Genomic DNA, 24,185 nt, shown 5'->3' on the forward strand with positions numbered 1-24,185 from the left:
ACCCATTTTTCACAGATACAGAAAAGCAGATCTTGTTGGTAGAATGGTCATTGCTGAGGATTTCTGTAAAGAGAAAATATCAGTTTATCAGCTGCATGAGCACCAGCTTGCTTCCTCTCCAACTTCAGACTGTTTCTGAAGATAGCATTTTTATGAACATAATACTCTCTTGTCCTTCCAGAATGGTGAATTTACTGGCATTCAGATCTCTGAAAACCAAGAAATAATTGGTAAGATACTTGTCAAGACAATTTCAATCTCTCTAACCCAGTACATCTATAACATATACTTGAACTCTGTATTCTTAAATAATGCACATCCTTCAGGAAATGGTGTTACACATTTTCACCTGTTTAACATCCTTCTTTATGCTAAGGCAAAACTTGACTTAGATAAACTCTGCTAAATAGGACTGCTTGGTACCTGCTAGCCAAATGCTGAGCTTACTGATGAAAACTAGCTATATAGCTGATGAATTAATATTCATCTTACTGCCATACCACCATTTACAGCTTCTTCACTCTTTCCCACAGTATTCCATCTAGCAATTATCTACGCCTCATTAAGCATGCCAATATCTCTTAAATCCTGCTTTGCTGCTAAGAAATTTCACGACCAGGAAATCAGTCTGTTTTATTGTTGACAGAATTCAGCTCTGAAATAATATTTAATGTCTACACAGTCATGGAATATTCTTTGGTTATGGACATATGGAACAGAAATCCATGCACAAAAGTAGTCATCCCTGGTTTTCTGCAATATTATCACAGGTTTTCTGTAGTTATGCTAGTTTTCAGATTCTGTTATGATTGTAGTTCTATGGATCTATTTCAAAAGATCTTCTTAGTGTTCACTGTTAAGGCAATTGAAAATCATATTGATAATTACCATTCTATGATCTATGATTCTATGAATTCCTTTGGCTACTGGTAGAGGGAACAGCTGAGCTTTTCTTTTCAGTTACTTTTTCCAGTAACCATTTGGGATCTCCTGGACTTCAGAGTTTTGAGTGTCATGGACCTTGCTCTTGAGGAAAGGCGTGAAATTCCAAAGGGCCATCTTAATGATGATTTCACGATGGGAATCTGGTACAGAATGTCATGCCAGATGATGCAGCTCTCTGGAAATGCTTAATCAAATCTTCTAATGTACAGGAACTGTAGGCTTAACAATAGCTGACTACAATGAAATTAGGATTGGAGTCTGCAATGAAAAACAAATGTAAGAAGAAAATTTCATGGACTTCACCCTTGGCTTTTAAGCTTATAAATCCTTCCAATGTTAAGGAGTGGTGAAGGAGATGTTTAAAGGCTAACTGTCATAGCTCAAGATTTCTCCAAAGATCCAAATTTCAAGAAAGAACCATGCAGAAAATGGAAGGAAAGTCAAATTTCTGAGGAGGATCTTAAAAAAATGCAGTTGGGAATGTCTGGGCATACAAATAAAACTGAGGCATAGTCTGCAAAAAAGTGAAGGAGCTGTACACAAATATGAACACTAAGAGAAAGGAAAAGAGGGAGTTGATTTATTATGTAACAGTGAAGGAAGATTGGTAATATATTGCTGATGTTTTCTTCTGGTTGTTTTTGTTTCAGCATTTGCTACCTGAGTAACTGATCACAGAGCTAACATTTATACAATTAAACAAAGGATTAGAGGTTACGTAGAAAATTTATCCTGCATGTATTGTCTACAGCCTTTGAGCTTTTTATGATTCATGCCTGAGAAGTCATTGATAATGAATATGATTCTGGAAGGCAAAAACAAACACACAAGACAACTTCAGAAGGAGCAAAGAAGAGGAAGAACCTGCCTAAGCAGTTAGACAAGAAACACTCTAGGAAAACAAAGTAAAAGGTTTATGCTTTATAAGAGTGACCATGTGCTTGTACTAAATGAATCTTGTCAAGCTATAATTTCCTTCTGTGATAGTGTAAACTACTTCTTCATAACAAAAAGTGTAGGTGCTAATAGCAATGGGTGTTTTAATATTAGTAACACTGCCTCACCCTTGACAATACTCATAAATAGAGACGGCTGAGGTTCATTATCACAAGATAAATATATGACTTCTTTGAAAAATCTTTAAAGAATGATTATCAGGTATTTCATGAACTGCAAAGTTGAATCATATAGTACTCTGCATAGTGTGTCAAGATTTTCTTAATGATTTGGATAATGCAAGTAGAACTCTGTAACCTGGAAAGAATCACATACACTTTGTAGGATCAAATGAAAGCTGGACAAACAGTTCCATGTGAAAATAAAATAATTCAATAAATACAAATCCAAAAACGTGCATTTAAGTGACAGTAGTAAAAATTCACAAATGCGAGAGAGAAAAGTGGCTGAATCACAGTCCTTTAGAAAATCACAGAATAGTTGAGCTTAGAAGGGACTTTTTGAGGTCATATGGTTCAACCATCTGCTTAGAGCTGGACTAACATTAATTTAGATGAGATTGCTCAAGGCTTTGTTCAGTTGAGTTCTGAAAAATTACAAGAAGAGAGATTCCGCATCATCTCAGAGCAACTGTTCTGGTGTTTAACCAGCTTCACTGTGATTTGTTTGGGGTTTTTTTCCTCCTATACATCAGATCAGAATTTCCTTTTCTGCAATTGTAACTAGTGATTTGGGCAGTGGAAGAGCAAAATTAGGTTTCCACCTTTTGCCTTTTCCAAGTTCACTCATTTTCTCCTCAGGTTATATGCTTCAGCACTCCAGTCCTCGTAGTCAATCTCCACTGAATTCATTCCAGTTTGTCAATGCAGTATGAGTACTGGCAGGGCCCAAACGGAATATTGTATTGTAGATGTGGTCTTCAAATGCTGAATAAAAAGGACTAATCACTTTCCAGGGTATGATGGCTCTGTTCTTCTGAATGCAACCTGGTATGTGCTTAGGCCTTAGGCACGCTGCCGAACTGTCCACATTGACTCCCCATGTTCTTTACTACAAAGCTGCTTCCCAGTGGACTCCCAGCTAGTACTGTTAGATGAAGTTATTCTGCCTTTAGAATTCATGAGCCATTTTCAGCTACTTTTTACATCCTGTTGAGATCCCTCTGAAAAGCAATTCAGCCCTGCAGTGCATTGATCACTCTCACTGACTTGGTGTTGTCCACAAACTTGCTGAGGGCACATTCCTTCCTATTAATTCTCAATATGTTAAATGTAGTAGAGACAAAAAACCACCATCAGCCTCAGTATTAGCCCTTGAGGAACGACATTAATATTGGACAACAATTGTTCTTTGCGCTAAAAAACACTTTTTTCAACCACTTCGTGCAACCAGTTTTCTACAAGCTACACTTTGTAGCTCACCCATCCAATCCATCTCTCTCCAGCTTGGCTACCACAATACTATGGGAGACCGTGTTGAAAGCCTTGGTAAAATCAAGGAAAACAACATCCCCTGCTCTCCCTTTGTCTGCTGAGACAATTTATCTGCTCATAGAAATCAGTCAAGGTTGTTTGGGTGTGACTTGCCTTTGTATATACATGTTAGCTGTTCTCATTAATTTTCTTTTCCTGGAGCCCCATCCAGGCATATGAAGTATAACTCCAGCAATATTCCATAATCTTCCCTGGGAGACTGGAGTGAGGCTAACTGCCTCTAGTTCTTAGTATCTAGAAGATAACATGACCTTTATCTTCTAAAAAGTCATCAGGAACCTTCCTCCATTGTCATAACCTTTCAAGGAATGATAGAGTGGCCTTTCAACGACATTAGTCAGCTCTACCAGCACATAGGACACCTCCTGTCTGTTCCCCAGGACTTGTGTGTGCTCAGCTTCTGTAAGTGGTGTCTAACAGCTTATTCTTTCAGTGCCATGGTAAGGCTTCTCAAGTGTTCTTGGACTTTGGCTTCCCTATCCCCTGTCCTGCAGGTCTAGGAAATGTTCCTCCTGGCTAGCCATTGGCTGAAGGTCATAGTGGTTATTTGTCAGCAATGTTTTCTGTTGTATGTGAGGGTTTCTTGCACAAACTTATAAATGTGTCTTTGTATACAGTGCTGGTGAAATAATCCTACTATGGCACTCAGCAGTGCAAAGACAGAAATACTCTGCAACTGTTTTTGCGTCTGCAGTTTGAGGAAAATGCCAGCCAGCTGGAGGCCTAGAAGAAGGTTAACAGCAATGATCCAAAGTTTAAATACATAACACCAGAAGAGATTGTGAGAATTGAGACTGGTACAGCTAGTATGTTCTGTCTAGATATTGGTGCTGTTGTAAAAGCCATATATGGAAACAAAGCAAATAGCAAAAAGTAGAAGTTAGCTCAGACAATGGTGTTGGGCATAACTTGGTGAAAGAGATTGTTGGAGACCATGCAAATATTATGTTACGTGATGTCAGTCCTTATTTAGGGGAGAGGATGGACAAGAAAATCTTTGCTTCCCTTCTGGTTTTGTTTTCTTTGAGTTAATTTTGTTATTCAACCCCAAAATTAATGAGCAGGAAGAGTGTTGAGAAAATGAAGGCTATAAAAATGTTGCTCTGCAATTTACTATAATATTAATATTTATATCTTGTTTTTTCTTCTAATCAAAAATGGTCAACTTTCTATGGATTTTCCCCCCCCCCCCCATTTTAAGTTTGATACAGAAACACTGCTTTTCACTCCTTCTAAACAAAATGTGATTTCTGGATGTGCTTGCAGAAGGAAATTTTAAAGAAAAAGTCTCTTTTTTCATTTAAGTTGTGTTTTAATTGTGAGTTTGCCATGAAAGCAAAGCATGCATTGCACATCTATAAAGTGATGATCTCTGCTCTTTTGATTTGGAATGTGGTTTTGATGTCCTTGAAAAATCACAGTGGTAGCAGTAAATTGTTTTAATTAATGAATTAGAGAGCAACAGATTTGCTGAATCAGGTTTATTGACATAATTATCACTGGGGAAAAAAAAAAGAGGAAAAATATGTCAGAGCTGTGAGATTATTTCGTTTATTGTCATTTGAAAGCAAGTTTCTCAGGCACCACTTAATTTCTTGTGGATATGGGAGGTGTGTGTGTGTACATGCATACATACACACACACACACACACACACACACACACACATATACAGATATGCTTACATTTATGTGTTCATTAGATAAAACCAAATTAATGGTAGAAGTAAAGTCTAAATAATACCCAAGTACACTTATTAATATTCAGTTGTTTTAAGGGTGTTTTTTAAGCTTCATCTAAGTTTGATTTGAAATAAGATTTTAATTGCAGTTACTTCTATAATTAAACATATCATATTGAGAAATAATCTAGTAATGATTTCAACTTTAAAGTAAATGTCTGCTGTGCAGTAAAAGTTATAGGTGACAGCCTTTGTTTTCTGGTCAAACAACAGAAAATTTTGTCAAGGTGATGGCTTTGAGGTTTTTTTGGTTTTACAAAAAGCTTCAAAGACTTTTGGAATAGACAGTTCTTTATAACTAATGGTTGTAAAACCTACATAAAGAGTTATTTTGATGTACTCTGGATAAAAAGGTATATTTCTTTGATGAGAATTCAGGTTGAAATTAAGCTTCAAATCAAATTCAAACATTAATGTTTTTTAGCATTATTGAAACAACATGTGGATTGAACTGGTCAGAAGTTTCTTTGGTCTGTATAATGTACTGCCTGTCTACTGGCAAATTGTAAGCTTTTTTTTTTCTCAAAAAAAGGGAAGAAAATGAGGTCTCAAACCTCAGGAAAATAAATTCTTGTTAAGAAGTTATGAGTTTGATTTTTATCCCACTCCCATTCATTTAAGGTATTATGTTTACTCATCTATTATTTTGACTTGGATGTTGTAGAGAAGGAGAACTATGGTTTGGCACCCTGAAATCAAGGAAAATAATACTATTTTTTTCACTTCACATCAGAAACCTTTCAGTGGAAGGGCCTTTGACATATGCTGCAATCGTGGGTTAGTCCAGATTTTTATATAGTACATGGGAATTTTCAAAATACTTACGAATATCTTATTTTTATTTAAACATTTAAAAAACTAAAAATTCACAATTGTGAATTCACAGCATCAAATTATCAAAGATGAGGGTAAATAATGTAGGTTAATTATGGATTAGAATATGAATATACAAGCGGATAATAGGCATATGTCTCATATCCTCTATAAGAACATCCATAATAGATAACAGTTTTCTTTTGTTTGAACGTTCTGTGCAGCTTCTTTGCCAGGTCTGTGCTGCTGCTGGCAAATCCTTCCCTGGGGCACTGTCGCTGCTGACTAGGTACATCTGAGACAAAATGTGAGCGTTTCCACCTCTGGTGGAGTATTCACAGCAGAAAAATAAGCAAATGACCTGGGAAACCCTGGTTCCAGATTGCAGGTCATGACAGAGTAAAGATTGACAACAGTCAGGTTTCTCTGGTTGACTACATTAAGATTGCTTTTTGTCCTTTGTGGTGAAATAGATACATAAATGTGTGTATATGGCTATGTATGCATATGTAAAACTATCTTTAGAAGACCGTTTATTAAACATTTTATTTTCACAGCATACATATTAATTTTGCATATTAAACATACAGAGTTGAAGGTTGGTTTGTTGTTCTTCAAATGGCCTAGAAACCTTAAAGCATTACCATAGTGGATCCCTGCTGGATGAGCATAGGCAAAGTTATTCTGGAGTTAAATGCTCTGCCGCCAGCTTGCTCTATGCTGGATAAAGAGAATGACTTTTTTTTTTTTCTGCCTCTCATTTTCTGGAGTTTTATAAAAGTAATACTTCTATAAACTGTTTTATAGTTACAAATAAAATGTTGTGTAATTGCTAGTTACTATGCTAATGGAGTCTCAGTCTGCACGTGTGGCACACAGTCTAAAGAATTTGAGTTGCTTTCTCTCTATAGACAACTTGAATTTCTTTTTGTAGTGGATTTCACTGACCCAAACTGTATTGGTCACTAGTGCCATTGTGGAAGAATAGCAGAAGTGAGAAGACTAAGATGCTTTTTGGCAAAAGTTAGTTCTCGGAGAAGGTTTTAGAGTAGCCTTGTCTTCCTGCTCTTGAAGATGGTTATTAAATATATCAAGATAGTTTATAGTCTTTGTAGTTGAGTATTCAAAGTTTCCAAGATAGCTAGATCAAAATTACTTTGAAAGGAATGGCCTCTTACCGTCACTATTTGGTTAAATGGATAGTATCCAGTGTCCTTCCATGTAGAGTTAACCAGAATTGTTCAAGCTGCTAAGTTCTTTGTTGCGTGATTGCTCTATGTTCTGTAAGGAGACTTACTTAAAATTGCTCAAAAAGCAGCACTCAGTGGGAATTCTGCTTCTGCAGAGAACATATGATGTCTTTTTCATTAACTGTCTTTGCTGCTTGTTTGCTTTCAGTGGAGTTCTAGGAGACAGTTATATTGGTTTGCAAACTCAATATTGCTGGGACCTGGCTGCTTATGGCAATTGAGATGAGATTAGATGCTTTTGTTAACAGGCCCCAGACTTGAAATTTATAGGAACTAGGCACCATCTGCTCTCAATTAAAGGTCCTGAGCTCTGAAATTAATTCTTTCCATTGGTCCATTAGACTCAATCTTTTGACTTGAAGTCATGATAAGGTTATATTAGCCTCTTGAGCCTTGGAAAAGTGAGGAGTTCATGCAGGGACAGTACTGGATATTCCTTTTAATCCTTGTGTCGATGTAGTTAGAAGGCAGAAAGTAATGATTGTTTCTCTGAGACTTTTTAGAAAGCGCCCTGTAGATTTAGAGCTCACATCCTCATGAGTTGTAATAGGACTTTTGCTCCTAAATCATGTAAGTGCTATTGAAAATCTTTCCCAGAAAATGAAATTTTTATGGAGAATGTTGACTAAATTCAAAGAAAGACTCAATATAGAAGTGGATTGAGTGTAGAAGTCCGTTGTTCCCAGAGTGACATTAGATAGATTAACTGTGTTTTGCCTCAGCTGTCTTTCATTGACTCCATCTGCAGCTGCAAAATGATGGAAGAACTTACCAGAAATCTTGGCCCTATATTTGTTCTACCAGTGCTTTTGCTAAATTTATATACCGTTTGTGGTATGTAGATGTTGCAGGAAATAAATGAATGGATGGATAAATTGGTTCATATTTTTGCAATTGTAACACACACACACACACATAGACATGCTTATTTCCTTTCTGTATCTGACTGAAAATTCAGGTTTACTCTGTGAAAATTCAGCAGGGAATACTGTGGAGTGGAGAGAACCTATAGCCAAAAGCTTTTTAGTTCTAAAACAGAAGTTCTAAGATGACAAATAACTATGCTGAATATTTAAATTTAAGTTCAATTCCTCATACACATGAAAATGTTTTGTAAAGGTTTCAAGGTCTGATATTTCCTCAGAAGATTTTTGTTTATACAGCACTAGTAATTGTTTTTGAGACAAAAAACTTTTGTTGTTTTTGAGTATTCGTGTCTTACAGCAAAATGCAGAATGTTTTGGGATTTGCTGGCCATTAGTCTATGAGTAGAAATAAGCAAAGAGAGAGTTCATATGCCTGTTTTTATTCCTATCTGACAATCCCCAAGACATAAAAAATGCAGCAGTGTTTGACTTCATACAGGGAGCAAACAAAGTCAAAGTGACTGCCTTCTCAGTCTGAAAGGAATAACTTGTGACTGCTCCACCGAAGTGTTGTTTGTTGGCGACCTGTCAGCCAAAGGTTAAACTTGGGAATTCAGTTTTCTTATTACTCTTTCTCAATATTTCCTTTAAGTTCACCTAACTCTCTCTCCAACTCATAAATTTCTTATTCACAGGGCAGTGAGGATACTTTCCTACTCCCAGTACTGTAAAGGCTTATCTTTTCAAGGCTGACTACAATGCCATTTCCTTCCGCCATCTTGATGCTGCTAAGGCAGCTTTATGTAGCTATGTCATTTGTCTGTTGTTTTTTAGGTTGCCAGAAGATGGCCATACCTACCAGCTGAGCCCTGTAACTACTGCCTGAAAAAGGCTGAAATATTTTTTCATGTCCACAGGGAAAACCTTAGCTACATTTTTTAAAAGATATATTCTTTTTTACCTTCCTTCCCCCCCCCCAATGTAACATATCATATAAAGCTATTGAGTGAACTTCCCTAGAAAATGCTATAGTGTCCACTTTACAAGCATTAATAACATTCTCCTTATCCAGAGACTCATCTTTGCACTTCTGGGAGTTAAGGAATTTATTTAAACAACTATAACAATATTGAAAACATGATAACAGAGTCCATGTACTTTTACTTACCAATTTTCTTTAAAAACCCCACAAATTCATTTCTTTCCTGTTTTCTTACAAGTTCTTTGCGGTATCAAATATATAGATTTTTATGAAAAAGTTAATCAGCTTACCTTTGTTCAGACTGGATTTTTTTTCCTCTGATCTGCTCTACACAATTGAATTTTTCATCCTCTTTTCTGAACTATTTCAATGTTATGAAAAAAGCATTAAAGAGAATTCTGATAAATTATTCTTGTAACAAAGTATCTACTGTAATGCAGTTCTGTTGAGACTGGAGAGTTAATTGAACTCGAAGATTTTGTTTTGTTTTCAATGAGAAATATATCTATGCTTTGTAAATACAGGAGGCAATGTCTCTTGGGGAACTGGATTACAAGGTTCTCTGCTCATTCTGGCCACCTCAGGAATCTGAAGCAACCATTCAGGTGACATAGTACTATTGATTATCTCAAAATCCAGTTTTGCTTGTGATTTAAAACATTTTAAAGTAAAGTTTTAATACAGTACACTAAAAGACATGGAAAAAAAAATCCTAGTTAGATGCAAAAAATAAATGCTTTCTGAATGTTATTTTTTTATCATACTCTGTGGTTTTAATTTTATGGAGCAATGGTTCTTCTCCGCAGAACCTATTAAAAAAATAGACAGTGTAATACATTTTTAGGCAAAATGTGTGATTATCCTGTTTTGCCTTAAGAAACAAACAACTAATTGAAAAAAAAAATGTAAAAGACCACCAAACCCCCAAAGAGAAAACAAAAAAAATCCACAACCTTTTCTTCTCTTGTGGTCTTACTTTATTTTTCCTTTTTAAATCAACCCTGACCTAACATTTTATGAGTTGTTTTTGTGTCTGTATTACCTCAGGCTGTGCTCTCATCAGACTTCACAAGCTAAGTGGACTTGGGTTTTGGATAGTCTGTGGAAATAATCAAAGAAAATGTACCGTACTCCTGGATGTGATGATAATGGTTCATTATGTCCAGTAAATTTAGTACTGAATCAGTGCTGAGTATTCTGCTGTGAATTCAGGTTAGACTCAGTGTCCTGATCACTTGTAATTACTAAAGCGCAACTGTTAGCTCAGCTAAACTCCAATCCGAGTGACTTTCATTCTGCTTACCATTTTCTTCTGAACTTTGCATGTGGGAAGCCTTCAAAGCATTTGCTTTGAAGTCAGAGATTCTGCAATGAAATCCTGATTTAGTCACTAATTTATTGTCTCTGCATTTGCACGTTACTTCATCTTTCTGATTTTGTTTTGCTACTTATAAATGGGTGTATTTTTTATCAAACTTTCTAGCTCTTCCTGTTTTACCTTCTACTAAGTGATATGAAAATGTTTAGTATATTTTATATATATGTACATATATATATGTATACATGTGTATAAATATAGAAAATAAAAATACATTTACAGTAACATAAAAAAAAGGCCTGTCTTCTATAAATTCAGAAGGGCTTCTGAATCCTGCAAGTAATCTCACTAAATTTTATTCCCTTAAAGAAGGTGAAATCAAAAACCCTAGACAATCTCTGGAAATTTCAGATGACATCACAGTAAAATTACTGCACAAATTTGTAAGCAGCTTTAAATGCTTGCCTTTGCATAGTCTGAGTAAATGAAAGTAGTTTTGTATGTTCTTAGAGTGTATGTCAAATTACTATTACTGAAAAAGTGTTCTTTATCTACTCATACAAGAATAAAAAAGCAGAGAAGATGTTACTGCCCTTTCTTTGGTTATTGCCGCCTCCTATTATAGAAGAGTACAGCTGAGCTAGTGTTCTTGTCCAGGCATTGGCTAAATTGCTGTGAACTTCTTGAATTGATTCTTTTGATTTTTTTTATTATATCAGTACTCTTAGATCAAGTACTGACATTTTTCACATTCCTCTATAATACCATTTTTATGTTTTCCCTTATCTCCTGTTCAGGGCTCTTCAACCTGAAGCTTCAAATTCTATCCATTCAGTACGAGATTAATTTTCTTTTTTTTAGAAAATGGACACAAGTATCTCTGGAGAGCTGCACATATTGCCATGTTCAGTGTGCTCGATGTTTTCCCTTAGAATGCACAAAGCATGAGAGAGAGGAGGTGAAATCAACTTTCTGGAACTACCTATACTGATCTCATCAGATCTAAGTGAAGCAATACCCTTTCCTCCACTCTTCTCTCATCCTACAAAAACCATGGGAACAGTTTGTCATCAGGTAGGGAAGTCAGACTCTGTTCTTGCACAAAATGAACATGCCACACTATAGGCAGCTGCTGATTCTTGGAAAAAGGGGCAGATGCTTGCACTTTTGTCATCATAGGTGGGTATGTTTAACCATGCAGAGGTATTTGATGCAGCTTTACTCCTTTCCTGCAGCATCTGAGGCAAAAGAAAATGCTCATTCCAAATTCCAGTGGTGGTAGAAAATCCAACATAGCTTGTATCTTACCAGCCATATAGGACTGGGATATCTGAAGCAGCAGCTAGCACTGGAGCGTCTACCATCACTTGTGCCAGTTGTGTGTATCACTGCTGCTCATTCATGTTTGTTCTCTCTCCAAGATTAGTTTTTCTGCAATAAATAAATCTCTGCCCTAAATTTGGAAGTTGATACTGGGGAGAGCAAAGCCAGAGCTGACAGCATAGGTAACAGTCATGTCTGGTCAGAGCATTGTTGTTTTCTGCTCTGTGTTCTGAGTGTTTTGACATCATGCTAAACATGGTGTCTGCCATGCTATATTTTCCGTGCAGTACTTTTCTTGTAACATCTTGTGCCATCAAACAAAATTCAAGAAAGTAATTTCTCATTCTGAGATGTATGATGACTTTAGCTTGTCAGGTATCTACATTTGAGGAGCATCAATAAATCTGTAAGTTTTTTGTTAGCTCTTCTCATTTCAGTGCACCCATTCTTCACATTCTTCTGGTGCTTTTTAACTTGCAAGTCATTTGACCACCTTCTGAGCCTGCAAGAAGTATTCCATTTGCAATTTCACTGCATGGCCTGTAACATATGACCAAAAAGATTTTCCAGACAACCAAGCATTGCAATACATATTTGTGGGGAAGTACGCTTGAGGAGGGACCAAATTCATATGCAGATTGGCTGACTTTGTCAGAAGTCTTGTAAAGCCTGCAGCATCAACTAGAATATCATGAAAGCTGTACTACATGAGCACTCACTATTCTAGATTATAGAGTGCATTGGAGCCATCACCCATCGGGCAATTATAAACAAACAAACAAAAAGGAGTGTAACTCTATGAAGGTAGTATGAGGATAGCTGAGACCTTAACTCATGTGCATACGTAATGCTGCTTTCAAGGCTTCACTGATAACATCTTCCAGGTACAACCTGAACAGACTGATTTTACAGATCAGACTTACTGTATGGAGCAAGATCCAGCTTGATGGCTGGATCCCATGAGAATGTGGAGAGTCTTTGTTCTTTTCCCTGTTGTGACTATTTCCATTAAATGTACTGGGTAGACTGAGTAATATGCAGATACAGGGGATATTATGTTGAGATGAGCTCAAATTACCTGATCATTCTTCCTGGTTTTGTAATTTGTCACTTTGTCCCACACAGCATTGTTCTGTATCTCATTTTTATGCCTCACTTCAGAGAGCAAGTCCTGAAAAACAACACACTTGAAAGCTAGAAGGATGTGATATTCATTCATTTCATCTCTGCCAGGAAACAGTCTGTCTCACAGAGAGATCTTATCACGTAAACTCTCTATTTTAATGTGTTCTGCAGTGATCTGGCATTTTCAAAGCAGTCAAGTGATGACTTAGGAGTGGCTGCTGAAGGGAGCTTTCATGAGCAGTGTGAGGGAGGGACCTACCCATGAAAGATTCATTTGCCATAGAAGAGAATACCAAATTCATAATTTTTACTTGATTGTGAACTGAGTTTACTGCCAGATACCTTTATTTTTTATTCATCCTAAACTCACTGCTGTGGGGTTTTTTTATGATTGCCAGAGGAATGTCCAAGCTTAGGTGGGACAAGGCTGCAGGGTTATTGTTTCAGCCAATTCAATTACCAGAGCTAGTATCTCAGTTGCCTTCTGTACAATCTTATGTCCTATGTACAGCGTATTCTTTTAGAACCAAGGTCTCATCTGATGCAGTCGTCAAGGCTGGTCTTGAATGTCAGTGGCTTGAGTATCAATAAGAGTTATTGTACCTTGCAGATTCAAGGAATCCTTTACAAAGCAGAAAGCACGAGGACTTCTTCCTTAAATTTGAAGGATTTTGTAAGTAAGATTCAGAATATTTGGATCCAAAGAGAGTTTCAGTAAGAGAGCCATTAGATGGGACCAAGTTTCACATCTTTGTTTGCGGTATTTGGTGATGAAACTCCAGTAGGTAGATTTCAAATACATCAGTTTAAAGCCTTTCTACTGAAGAATTTGCAACTAGAAGTCTATAGTAGGTAGTGGACTATTAAAAAGCTAAATAAATTGCTGGCTAAATAAGGGAAACGAAATTATTCAATAGTATCCACTACACATTGTCATAGCATAAGTTTATATCCAGCTACTCTTCTTTAGAGCATTTTGTGCAATATCTGTAACTTCAATAGCAAGAGCTAGACTATCCAATCTTACTGCAAACTAATCTGGAATATCTGCAGAAACTATATATACATACCTCCAAGTCCCTGGCTTTTCTTAAATGAAAATATTCACATATGTAAATGTGAGTAGGTGCATAAACCTATGCAAGGCTGTAGTCTATATGACTTTAACAATGTTTGCATGATAGCATACTTCATAGAAACACAAATATGATCTTAACATGTGGAGACTACCTAAAGAGTATTTAAAAATAGATACCTACACCTTGTTTTATCCAAAGATCTGTAATAGAAATCTTCTTGTCTTTCAGAACAATATTAATGTATCATGCTGTTGTATTTAAGGAATTTCAATTGAAAAGCTTTATAGAAAGCAGTTTAATATGTTTATGGATATATTTAAAAACTTAATATTGAAGAATACATCAAGGAGTAAAAAAGTTACTAAAGCACTCCCCTGTGCTGCGATTAATTTGTATATTATCAAGGTCTTTATTATGAATGCAGTTCCTAATGTAGGCCTGTAATAAACAGAGTGTAATTGAATTTTCAATATTTTGCCACCAGGGAGTAATTTTCTTACAAGACCTCTGCTCCATCTTCTGGCTAATTGTCAGCAGTTACTCAGTATTACTGCATTAATGTCACTGAACAGTGAAAACAGAAGCTACCTGCTTCAATTACATGTAAGGATGTGTAATTCCAACTCTTGTCTATTTACCTTTTTTAAGTTGTGTGCCATTATCACTTGTACCTTTATTAACAACATGAATTAAAAAAAAAAAAAAATACAGTCTTTGAGACAAAGCAAACTCATAAATTTGGCTTGATCTGTAAGGTTTCAATCAATTTAGGTATTCCATGTAGTAAAAGCAGAGCCATCGACAGCATTAGGATTTTCAGAGACACTAGTTAGAAGAGCATTTTATGTAACTCATGAGTGACTAAATACTTTGTTTTATTTCTTAGTAAATGGAGTCATAAATTTGGAAATTCAAGAATAATCTATTGCCTTTTACTTCCATTACATGTTGTATTACACTTGCAAACAAAAAAGGTGTAGTGAATAAACTGCAATTCAGTAAGAAAAAGTACAGGTGCGATTCTGAAGTAGCAATAATCAGTCCACACCTTCAAGATGGAAGAAGCACTTTCCTGGTGGAAATCCCACATAGGAAAGGAGCGAAGTACTGAAAAGGATTGTTCACAGAATGTAAATCAAGAAAGTAAACATTTTGTGAAGGGAAACAAACAAAAAAGTATCTGTTGAGATGTGAGCACAAGTGTCAGATGAAATAGCCATAAAGTAATTCCTTCAGTATCTCTCATCACTTGTAAGGCCTCACCTATAGTACCACCCTTCAGTGGAATTCACAAATCAATAAAGTTTTGAACTCAAGAACTTCAGAAAAAAACTAAACCAGAATTTGCTGAAATCTGAAAAGGAGAGTATGCTCTCTGAAGAAACAATATCCAAACTGGACTTCTTCTAAAGAAAGGAAAATGGTTGAAAGGCCGTGTATATTGTTGTCAGACATTGGAACAGGCTGCCCAGGGAGACAGTACAGTCATCATCCCTGGAGGTGTTTAAGAGATGAGTATATGTTGTACTTAGGGAAATGGTCTAGTGGTTACTAACACTAGGACAATGGCTGGACTCAATGATCTTAAAGGTCTCTTCCAGCCGAAGTGATCTACGATTCTATGATTTTCAGGTATGTACAAGACTGATGGTAAGGATCAGGGAATAACTTTGTGGGTCTTTCTATCAACAGGTCAAGGAATAATGTGCTAATTGTTGTGAGAGAGATTTTGTTTGGGCATTAAGATAGAAAAGCATTGGTTGAGATGTCTTGGGAAGGCTATGAAATCTATCTCACAGAGGTTTTAAGAACAGGTTAGTGTTGTATTAAGAACAGATCATTCTTCTCACTGTCTTGTTTATTCTTCTGAATTTGTGGTCCCTGCAGATTGCTATAAACAAGGTGTAAGAAAAGTTGCTGTTTGAAAGCTTAGAAAAACAAAATGTCTACTATCATCTACTTGCTTTGCTTGTCTTAAATAGTATTTAATAATAACTTGTATCTGTTAATTTTAACACATTTCCAAGCTGGACTGTTGAGAATTGTTTCAATAGTTGGTTTATTTTCTCAAACAGTTTGAGAATTTTCCAGGTTTCTTGACATCCAAGTGCTATATTTCAAATTCCAGCCCCAACTTCTATATTAGCATGAGGAAAAAAATAACCCCAATGAGCAAATGTTTTACAGGATTTTACTGGCAAATGTGAAAATACTATTATGTGTGTTTACAACCTAACAAATGCTCATCAGCCAACAGTTACCTAAATGAGTAACTTTCTCACTCTCCTTCCTTCCTTGGAGGGAGAAACAAAGAAATGTGAAGACAAAGAATGTGCTAGATCAGGAATTGCTACCTGTACTGCAATCATGCTCTCTTCACCCCAGCCCAATTTCTTTCTGGTATTTTTATATCTCAGTCTCCATTCAGAAAATCCCATACTGGGGCAGGGGCAATGAGGTGAGGAGGAGAGAATTAATTTGAAATGCTGATAAGTCATTTGGAGCTTTTGCAAAATGGTGCCAAACATTTGTGCTCATAGATGTAGAAGAGCTCAGCAGGGACGGAGTAGATTCGAGACTGAGGCAAGAGGAGTTTTAAGTCTGTACAGTCTTTGAGCAAAGAAACAAACTTGAGCATGCTTTTAAGATGAAGAAGTTGACAATTCTCTTTTTGATGAAAATTTGGAATAGTAACTTTGCATTCATTTTATTGGCAATATTATATGATGCTATAGTTCTTAGAAATGTATAAAAAAATTAACTTACATAAGACATCAATTCCGACTCCATAGCTGGATTGTAGCTAAAATACACTTTAAAATGTGTTCTGTGTAATTTTGAAGGTCAGAATAAAGATACAGTGGCCACAATCTATCTTCTTGTCATCCATTAAGAATTACTTGCACTTTTCTACTCAATATAGTCAATATAATTCTCTGTAAAACGTGGGCCTGAAATCCTGTGTACTACATGCTAATTGTACCTGAGCTCTTCCTCTAGCATAAAGAATCTGCATGTTTTTGACTCTTTCATGTTACTATGCAAAGGATATTTGCCCTGAAAAGGCATTATAATAACTCTGTGGCATTCACATGCCTCCTGGAAACCTTACAAGGAGTTCAAAGTGAGGAAATGCCTTCATTTCCCACTGGTCTCTTTTGGCACGAGCACTAGGGCTCTGCTTTTATCAGACCTGTCATGTCTCATGATTTCAGTGGGAGACCAATTCCCTCAGTAAGGTTTCTCTGCCATTGCTTATGTATCCCCTGTACAGGAAAGTAGTACTGAAACGTCTTGTGACACTGTAGTGCTTTGGCTAGTACATTTGGTGTGTAGAATCCTATAGCAGAGGCTCTAAAGCAAGTGAAAAGCCCTTGAAATGTTACGATCTCCTACTTTGGCTTCGCATTGTGATTCCTCTCCCGTTGTATGTTCCTGTAATGTGGCTTGTATGAGTCCTGGCATGTGTTTCATGAGTTATATCTTTTGGATTTTTAAATGTTATAAATTCCCTTCACGAATTTGCATTGTGACAGGCATAGTTTTTCTGTTTCATACCTTTTATCTGTGGGTTTTGAAGTGCTTCATACTTTTTTTTTTAAGATGTCACAATTCAGGAACATCTCTATGAAGCAGTTGATGGTATGGCCCTTCTTAAGATGCACAGCAGAAATGTAAAGACTACTACTAATTGGGGCTTAACCCAGATTTCTTTTTTGAGGATGTCAGTTAAGACATTTGTTATGGGGAATGTAAGTAGTTAGAAATGTTGTATTCTTCAGCTAAGGAGTTAAGATTTGCTTATCGAGTAGTACCTGGACAGGTAGAAGGCACATGCAAAGATAAACGGGAGGATTTTTACTCTCTGGTTTGTGGATGAAATTTGTTGACTCTATGTGGAATGGGAAACGGTTTTGTTTTTCAGCTGATATATATCCGATTATCACCAATAAAACTCTTTAATAAAATCAGTGAAAATTACTGCAAGGTTTTGAGGTATATTTCTACAAGTCCTCAGCAGAAGGATGGTTTTGGTAGCCAGTAGGTAGACAGTAATTGGACTGAAAATTGGACAGTGAAGTCATTTACGATGACAACACATAGAGCGAGAATTACTGCTTTGGTTGTGAGTGTACAGTATGTTTTTTGCAGAAGATGTAAATTAGAAGAAAAGTTTGCAAGTGGTCAGAAGCTTAAGCAACTCTCGTTTTGCCAGCCTCATGCACTTCCACAGAATGGAGGAGATGTAATATCACATCTTCTGGGAGCTCCTGAAAATTCTCAAACTATAACTATATCCTTGAAATGAATTTGCATGGCTCCTGTTGAAATAACAAGGACATGCAAATATCAGTTTGAGATTTAGATGCATGCGGTGTTTTTTGCTTTTCAGGTGGATAATGAGTCTCTTTTGGCCCATAGGGTGAGAATTGCAAGATATATAATGCAGAGAAGACAAGATCAAACTAGGAGTGAGGTGAAGGTAGGGGAATTAGCTGAGCTTCTGGGGCCCATGTTATATAATTTAGGTCTAGTGTGCATAAGGGACATGGCATAACCCTAGTGAAGACCTCAAAATGTAAAGTTCGGTAGTTAAGTGGATACTTTTTTTTTTTTTAACATCAGGTAAAGCTGTTACAAATTTAGCACACAATATGCACTTGATATCTAGTTTCCGAAACAGGAAGCGTCTCTCAAAAATTATCAGTAAAATGTGTAAAAACCTCTTCTATAACAAATAATCTTGCCTGTTAAAAGGATAAACTGCTCTTTACTTGGCATTGTAAGTCTGGAAAATGCAGGTATCACGTCTTCTTGATATATGTTATTGTATATTGTTACCAACAAACATACAACTAGATCTTGTGTGTTTCCTGATTCCCTTAAGAAATAGTGTTATTAAGGTGCTAGTGAAACCGCCTTGAAAATAAAAGCAGCGCTGAGTGTTTTCTCCTCTCGCTTCATTTTTTCTCTTGAGGAATATATTAGTGTAAGTAACCTGCATTTTTTGTTTTAAGCTTTCAGGTGTTGTCAGTAAAGGTGATCTGTGTTTGATACCACTTGTGGGTTTTTACATCACTTTCTCCTGCTCTTTCTAAGTACTGTGTCTAATTCTTTAACAGCATCTCTGCATTATCACTGCTTTCCTAGCTCCCTGAAATCTTGTTTATATTAGCATAGTCCCTCTGATAAGTGTTGCTATTTATTCTACTTAACTAATGCTTTCCAAATGCATCAAAGCAGATGGGTGAATTCTGTTTGACTTAAAAGGATTGGTATAGGTGGGATTCATCTCCCTGAAGGTTTCTGTTGTTTCTGTTCTCTTCAGCAGATCTTGTTCAAAAGCAATCACTTCCCCACCCCATTTTTTTGTGTTTTTTTTTTTTTAATATGAATATTCAGTGAACTGGGATCTTCATATGCTCCATCCCTACCAAAAACTAGACTAAAGATTTATTTGTCATTAGATTTATGTCAGCTGGGTTTTTGTTCTGGTTGTTGCAATGTTGTTTTTTGTTACTTCAAAGAAATCAGTGATTTTTATTATTTCATGTCTAGGAGTATTTTACAAGCGTAAGTTCTCTGTGGGCCAATTTCAACCTTATTTGTCAAATTTAGCACAGGAAGGATTTGTCTGAACAGAGTCAACATCTACATCCCTTTTATGATCAATGGAGGGGAACTCTACAATGTGGTTCAAGTACTTCGGGGCACAAGTAGATGCCCAGATTATATCTAGTGATTTGCTTCCAAGTGTGTGTGTCTTTGACTGCAGAGGAAGTTAAAAAGCATTATACCTGTGTTTAGTTGCACATTTGGACTACCAGAATCTTAAGTCAGTTTAAAAGAAGTAAGCCTCTTTTTTTTTTCTTTTTTTTTTCCCCCACTCTAGTGCAAACTGTCCTCTATTTTCATATGGACAAAAAGCTCCTCCACAGTTTGCATCAGAAATTTTCAGAAATTACACTTAGAGGAATTAAATAAGCCCATCATTAACACAGTGGAGAAAATCCAAACAAACTGATCACAGTCCTCCTCCCCACAGCTGTCACTATCAACAGCAAAACTAAGAAAGCTGTGGAGGAAAGAAAAGGTTCAGGTGGTACTGATACTGAAGAGAACACGAATATTTGGAGGCCGAAATTGTTAAAGTGTAATTGGTCTAAGACTGAAAATAGCAAAGAATGACGAAGGAAAATCACAGAGTCCAATGCAACTGTTCTTATAATTCATTGCTTCCTAAATGCTACATGTTTATTTTGGAAGGAGTATGTGTATTTGCCTTTTTTTCCTAGTTCACCCTATAAATTATGGGGGCCACAGATGTTGTGCACAGCACACAATATGGGAATAACACAGACAATCTATGCCACAGTCAAATGTGTGCATTTTTTACATCTCGAAGAATAGTCTAGAGCATGGTATCACACACCATTTTAGAGCTTAGAAATTAGGTTGGTGAATTCTTCAGCATTCGGGGATGTGGAGATAAAACATGTTAATGTGGCTTTGTGATGGTCTCAGCTTACTGATAGTATTTTTTGTATTCCTTGCAAAATTTGTAGTGTCTAGATTTAAAATTGGAAATATTAATTAGTGTCAAATAAACCATTTTAGATTAATAAGTTTATTTGAAACCTACCTGCAGAAAGTTTTAATTTTCCTGCAAAAGTTAGCTTTGCAGATAGACTCCTTACCTCTGAAAAAGTGCACAGAAAATTTAGATTACTATTTGGTATCAAATGGCCTCAAGTTCATGCTGCATTCACATGTACTGTACTTCAGGCAGGGATTACTTCAAAGACAGTCATTAGTATCAAGTCTCAAAACTTGCCATGGTTTGAAGTTGTGGTCCACTGTCTTCCATATATTATTTGTAACGTTGACAGTCATCATTCAAATACAATTAAATGTAATTTTATGAGTGATGGAATGGTTTTGTAGTAGTGTTCTGTAAAAAATGTAAGACCAGTAAACATACTAGAGATTTAACATCTGCATACAAAGTTGCTGAAGCAGTATGTCTGAAAGATTTGATCTCTACTGCTTAAAAAATGCAGAATACTAAACATTGTTAAAAATGTTACTGCAGTCATTTCCCTATAACAGGGGGATTTGGGGCTTGACATAGATCTTCTCCTGCACAAGTATATCGACTACCACTGGAATCATCAGGATGTGACACACTACTTTTTCCTCTGGTAATAATTGCAAAACATTGTAAGTCTGTGCATTGTGTCCAAGCTGAGAAAGAACAGGGCAGAGGAGGGGGGGATGCTAAACTTAGTTTAGTTTTCTGGGGTTTTTTTGGCTGTGGTATGGCCAACAACATCTCAGTGCTTCAGCTCTGAGAAGCAGTTCTTTCTGAAATGCCAATATTACAAACTTGTTTTCCTTGAAATAGGCAAGAATCACATGTGTTGCAAATACAATGTTAAGATTTGATTTTCACTCATTCCACTTTAAGTATGTTTTCTAGCTTGTTTGCATTTTTTTACCCTTTTTTCCCCAAGTCATTTCACAAACATACACTTCTTTCTGTGTCATGCACATTTTCTTAATAAAGACATTTTGTTTATCAAAACCATAAAGAGTCAGGTTCGTTTATCATGTTCTTCATGATAATAGGCTACCGGCTCTTCTAATAAAATGAAAGAATGTGTTTGGTGGTTCTACTGACAGAGTTAAGAAAAGGCTTCCACAGTTGATAAAAGTTTTATTTTTTTATAACAAGCCAAATTAATTTCTAGGCTTTCAATGTTCACTGAAAACCCCTGACTGCAATAATTTTAAAATAATCACTTTAGCAAATAATACCTGGTGTGCTGAAGTGTGAAAATATAAAATGCAATGAAGAGCCAAACAAATATATAGATGTACATGATAGTTCAGTAGAAAAAGTACTGATGTAATGCATGTGTGCCATTAGGAACAAATCACAAATATCAAGGTATTTTTGCAGATGCAGGGAGTTGTAGTTTAATTTTCTAACGGAAGGTGACTGCTTAAAGGTCGTTTCCCAAAGCATAAGTCAGATTCTTTGGGGATGTATCCTTTAGCTTCATCTAATGTTTCATTGACTGTATAAGCATTAAACTCAGCGAGAATGACAGGCTGTAGTAAGTGGATCCCAGGTGGGCCTTGGGATCTGCAGAGCCAGCTGTTCCCCTGCTCCGATAAGTCTTTCAGATTTGCAGATCCTTTTGCATCTGACATGGCATGCCAAGCCTTTGTACTGCCCAGTGCTGATGCTTTAAAGGACAATGGCTTAATAATTTATTAACTACTACATTTCCTCTGGGCTTTATCTGTGTGATGCTGTTGAGTCACTAAGAAATATAAATATGTTGAAGTTAACAGAGGCATAGTCTTAAAAAAAGCCAAAGCTTTTTCCTTTTTTTATGTGGGGTTTTTTGTTTGTTTGTTTGACTAAGGAGTCCACTGAAAATTTATTATTGACTTACTTTTTTATGAAAGGAAAATAAAAGTTCTGCCTTTAAAATCAGGGATAAAAGATGTGTTGAACTTAACATTATGTACTATTCAAAATAGTAATAATTAATAGTATAATGACAATGTATTTAAGTGTTCATGTACATTTTTGGCTACTACTGTTTTTTCAACCTACTGCCAATATCAGCCATTTCTAATCTTTGTCTCAGAATGCAGAGTGTTTACAGGTATCTGCTCTTTCCCTTCAAAGTCAGGAAATATATTCATGTCCCTCACTTGTGTCTTTGTAATGTGTTAGTGTAAGCTTCTGCTGTTAAATCTCTCTAAGGCTGCCTGCTCCACAGTTCCAGGAAAAGACGATGAAGAATCACAGAACCTTAGTTGGAAGGGACCTCAAAAGATCATCTAGTCCAACCCCCCTGCCAGATCAGGCCCACCTAGAGTAAGTCACAAAGAAACAGAAGTACTTCAGCATCTCTTGCCTAAGAGAAATCAAATTCTGTTTTCTGGTTGTCTGCATAAATACAATGAACAATGGCTAAAAATTAATCATTTTCACACTTGTTCTTTACTCTCTACTGTCCACTCCTGGAATGCAATCTTGTCCATGCGTACAGATTTATATCTATTTAAATATTAGTCTGTATTTTCTGTTACATATTTATGAGCAAATGTTATGCCTCAGAATTACAAAACTTCAGTATCAATATTTTCAATAGTATTAGTCATAAGCTGGAGTAGTGCAGTAGTGAATTTGGACCTCTGCAATATTTATTGCTCGAGTAGAAAAACCCTATACTGTTGTATTAAAAAAAACCCAAACAAAAGACACTAGTGCTTTTATTAAGATATTTAACGTTAAAACACTCAAAATAATGGTCATGACGGGTTTTCTTGGTAGAATAATACAATGGAGAGAAGACAGACTTCCTCTGATTTCTCTGTTTTATTTAAGACATATCAGCTTGCAGAAGTTACGGTATGTTTAAAATATTAATTGCTTCTAATACTAAAAATTAATATGAACAATATTAAGAAGAGAGGTTTTAAGTAAAAAAATACCCTTTTCTATTGACTTCAAATAAAAATTCTTCTATCTGGGACAGAGACATCGGAGACTGCCTTTAAATAGAGTTTCATTTCATTCTTTATTCATTTCTCGTGGGGAAAAAAAAAAAAAACATTGCCAGCTATAAACTTTTGTAATGTTTGATGGCCTCCTCTCATGACTCGACTTAAACTCCATGGAGGGACCAGCAGGTGTGGGGAAGCGAGAGGGCAACCCTCCTGTAGTAAAAACCAAAGAAATAGGCTTTTCTGGTTTGTGGAAATCAGTCAAAGAATATCTGAATACCTGTAAGTAAGTGGTAAATAGTGTGGTAGAATAAACTGATAGAAATTAATCCTGATATGATTGAGTTTTCCAACTCCAGCTAGAGCATTTGGCCTCTATCTGCATCACATTAGTTTGGGGATGATGCCATGCGGATTTTCACATGCTATGTTATTACTTTTATTTCTGTGAAATCACCAATGCTTCATTACTAAAAGCTGAGATAATGATTATATGGCACTTGCAGACTTTATGCTGGTTTGAGCACCAGGATATGATAACGTGAATTATTTTTCATCTGTTCAGCAGCATTTAGTCTCCATGGAGGCTAAGAGCACTGTGAAAGCTTTCCATATCAGAAAAAGAGTAGACCAAACCTGATAAATATCAACATCCAACAGAATGGTTTCCTAATGTAAAGAAGGATACATTATTTTCTTTAGATAAAGCAAGCGAACAGGCTTACAGTTGAGGGGCATTCAAGATTTCCCTGAATAGACTCTGCTT

General features: G+C 36.2%; 1 protein-coding gene across 4 annotated transcripts in view; it reads left to right on the top strand.

The window, feature by feature from the left end:
- The window catches only part of TENM3 (teneurin transmembrane protein 3), a 327,557-nt gene that overhangs the window by 22,446 nt on the left and 280,926 nt on the right, over positions 1-24,185 (top strand). Inside the window, exon 1 of one of the 4 annotated variants that reach the window (XM_061992053.1) lies at positions 187-230. The exons of the other annotated variants lie outside the window; for them this stretch is intronic. The gene's annotated coding sequence lies outside the window, so the exon portion shown is untranslated. Of the gene's footprint in view, positions 1-186; positions 231-24,185 lie in introns of those variants that run through there. 4 annotated transcript variants of the gene reach the window in all.

The sequence above is a fragment of the Colius striatus genome, chromosome 3 (genome assembly GCF_028858725.1).
Source record: "Colius striatus isolate bColStr4 chromosome 3, bColStr4.1.hap1, whole genome shotgun sequence".
Taxonomy (NCBI): Eukaryota; Metazoa; Chordata; class Aves; order Coliiformes; family Coliidae; genus Colius; species Colius striatus.